Raw genomic sequence first — 3,843 nt, forward strand, 5'->3', positions numbered from 1 at the left:
TACAGTCTAGTGCAATCTAACACAAATTTTTTTATAAAATTTTAAAGCATATGTGACGCACAATCAAATTGACCCTTGGCTCCTTAGAGACTAACATGTTTGATTTTAAACAAGGAAAATAAAGGTAAACATATTTAGATAGCGAACAATGATAAAAAAATAATATGTATGCAAACTAGAATGTAGAAAGGAAAACCATAAAACATTCATAAAAAGTAGGAGTTAACAAAAATACAAACATTTATAAAAACCAACAAAATTATAGAGTACAATAGGTCTCATCAGTACAATTTAAGCCCAAAGTTAGTTATCTCCATTGTATATTCAAATAAAATTTGTATTACAGGCTTTGTAAGAATACAAAGGCACTGAAACTATGATGACCTTCATAAAATATTAAAGCCCAACCCGGTACAATTTCATCTAAAAAACGTACTAAAAACCCATCACGAGGATGGAGAGAACGAACCAACCTGGTACTTGGCAGTAACATTGACCTAGAGTAGAGCAATGAGTATCAGTCATTCTATTAAGTGTAGCTGGGGTAGAAACGTGAGTAGAATTCACTGGCCTCCATACCTATAATTGACACACGACATAGAAAGCCCATTCGAATTAGAAAAAAGAAGGGTAGATCTGCAACCTTATTCACAAGTTATAACTCCGTGAACCAAAATAAATTACCTATAGAAAAGGAGTCGTGAGAGCTTCCTTGGCGACTGGAAGAGAAATACCAGAGATATACCCAAACTTAGTAAACCGTGTAACTGGAAACCCTCCACTAGATACAATGGTAAAGGATTGTTTAAGAGAGGCGTGAATATAATACATGATAGGGGATGAATGGACATAAAATTTATATAGACTTAACTCCATGGAAATTGAGCTAAGAGCAGAGGTTCACCCATACCTTCTGGAAATTGCCTATGTGAGGGCAACAAAGAGAAAATAGAATGGAATGTATAGCATAGAATGTATATAGAGCAACTTGAATAGAAATTTTGACACTAGAATCTACAAAGGGGATTAGAGCCAAATCTTACAAGAAAAGCCTTTAGCCATGAATATCAATGTCGTGTAACCCAAATTGAACCAAAGATCTTGTCACGTGGGAAAACCTAGTTACTTCTGGAACGAAGATCAGTAAATTCCATGGTGTAATGAAGAACGGAGAGTCATTCTTTACCTTTACATCAGAAGTGCATTCAGAAATGTACCAAATGCAGTAGAGGGTTTTCAACTGGTAAAAATAAGTGAGGTTACCTGCATAAAATAAATAAAGATTGAAGGGTTATCACATTGAATAAAGTATATTGTGGGTATGTGAATATAATCGATTGCAATACAAAACAAATAAACTTATATTTGTAACTAGAACCTTGGTATTACTAATGGCTATGCAGGAGGAGTTCCTGATGAGAGGGTGATTATAAGAGCACTGAGGAAACAACAGCAGGTGCCATCCATATCTCCTTATCATGACACCAATGATAGATATTGATTTCAGAAAATGTTGAGCAGGGCCAGGTGTAATGCCATGGTGAGGTGAAATCAGTATATTTCCTCCACTACAATATGGTTATCCTCCCAAGAATTCCATGGTAAAAACTCTCCCTAGATAACCAAAGGTTGAGAACAGGAGGTCAATGCGTGAATGGTCAGGAAAAAAAGGATGGTAGGGAGTTAGAGTTTTCAAATAAATCCACAATTGTCTAATCGCCTCGATAAATATGAACCATCCACCAAAATACCCACTGACAACCAACCCCAAACACGTGATCGGCATGTGATGTGGGAGGTGTGGTATGACAGGATTCGTTGTGCAATCCCAAGAATTCCATGGTAAAAACTCTCCCTAGATAACCAAAGGTTGAGAACAGGAGGTCAATGCGTGAATGGTCAGGAAAAAAAGGATGGTAGGGAGTTAGAGTTTTCAAATAAATCCACAATTGTCTAATCGCCTCGATAAATATGAACCATCCACCAAAATACCCACTGACAACCAACCCCAAACACGTGATCGGCATGTGATGTGGGAGGTGTGGTATGACAGGATTCGTTGTGCAACCCCCAAGGTTACTTCCCTTCCCATCGAATCTCCTGTAGAGAATGTCCAGTCGGAATGCAACATAGGATCAATAATAAAACCAACGATATAGTTGGTAGATAATATCAAATCATTGCCCATTTAGAATCAGATGACATATTATGGTCAATTTAATTATATGATCGAAATAAATTTGAGTTAAGTGGGTGCACATTATATCATACATGAGTTATGGTTATACATCACCAAGATTTCACAAGGGCCCAAGAGACTTGTAATACGAACCATAGGACGTAGTAAATGACTAACAAGTATGGTGATACTTTTAGCAAGGTAAGTAGCCAAAAAATAAATGTATATATGGTACCTAGGGAAGTTATCTAAAGTAGTAGAATGGGGTTAATAGATTCCTAAGGAGAACAGGATCAACCTTCATTATCACTTTGATCCCAATAAACACAAGTTGACTATCATCATAGTTAATAATTAACAAAAAGGTGTAATTATATTTAAACCAAAAAATATATATATATATATTCTCTTATAACCAAGATACATGAGACATTGGATAACACAATAAAATAAATCAAAATGTGTTTTATTATATATCAATAAGAGGCTCTTTTTCATACAAAATGTGATTGTTATTGGTAACCCATTGTCTTTCAATTGGGACATTATTTCCATGATTACATTAAACAAAATGTTTGATTTTCATAGACAATTATTTTAAAAATACAACAAATTGCATTGATACCCAAATAGATCATCATTATTCGCTCGAATTGCTCTCAGTTCTCGAGCTACTTCCATGACTTGAGTTATTTGGAGGAATGTTTTGTTGATTTCATCGATTCTTTTCATCTTCTTTATCTTGTTCTATCTACAAACATAAAAATAACGTGTAATGAGTGTATCTACATTGATGAGAATAATTAAAATTGAAATAAATAATATACGTCAATGTATATCAAAAAATAATGTACCATAGCAAGAAGTGACTCGTGAATTATACACATTATTTCAAAACCAAATATCATGCCTTCTTTTAACAACTCTTTTGATGGAGTAGTTCCATACTTTGTTTCCTACAAGTTTTATACCCCACAATAAATGATATATTTAATATAAAGGTTTTTTTTGTTCTATTAGTTATAAACGTAGAGAAGTAAAACAACATAGATTCTTACAAATTCCATAATTAATTTTTTATATTCCAACGTATACTCATAACCGTTATTTAACCTCATGCCAATTAATTCTTCTGATGGCTCTTCTCTGTATGTTAATACCTATTTGAAGACATTCAAGGCTGGTTATTGTAAACAACTTAAAATATACAAAAATGAAACCTTGAGTTGTTACAAGCAAACATTAACAATTACTCACAAACTTTGAAATCAACCATTTTCTTCTTTGTAGTCCTATTTTATGTGCTGAATGAGTTCCATCTTGTTTTATTTTCCACAAGAAAATACTCGAAAATTAATATTTAATGCTAAATTATTTTCTTTCATATGTAAAAAATAAATCATGAATACATACATTTGAAGCACTTTGTTGTTGAGATGGCTCCTCCTATGATGCAATTATGTCGATTTCTTTGACCATATTCTTATACACATTTTTGGACATTCCTACTGGCATGTTTTGTATATCAGTGCATTGATCATCTAGGATTTTCATAATCTTCCTAAAAAAGTAATAAACAATTTTTATAATGATATATAAAAACTAAATATAAAAAAATGATATTAATAAATTAATGGTTTATAGTAATATATACATAAATTCTA

The 3,843-nt window shown here is 32.9% G+C and overlaps 1 long non-coding RNA gene across 1 annotated transcript; it reads right to left on the minus strand.

The window, feature by feature from the left end:
* Positions 1-222: 222 nt before the first annotated feature.
* Positions 223-1,547, minus strand: LOC149226348 (uncharacterized). The gene is made up of 2 exons (XR_016247019.1): positions 685-1,547; positions 223-579 (listed from the first exon to the last, which is right to left on the minus strand). It is a non-coding gene; the product is annotated as an uncharacterized LOC149226348 (long non-coding RNA).
* Positions 1,548-3,843: the final 2,296 nt, after the last annotated feature.

This window comes from Pinus tabuliformis, chromosome J (assembly GCF_031772625.1).
Source record: "Pinus tabuliformis cultivar Carrire ecotype Pingquan chromosome J, CPIR1, whole genome shotgun sequence".
Lineage (NCBI taxonomy): Eukaryota > Viridiplantae > Streptophyta > Pinopsida > Pinales > Pinaceae > Pinus > Pinus tabuliformis.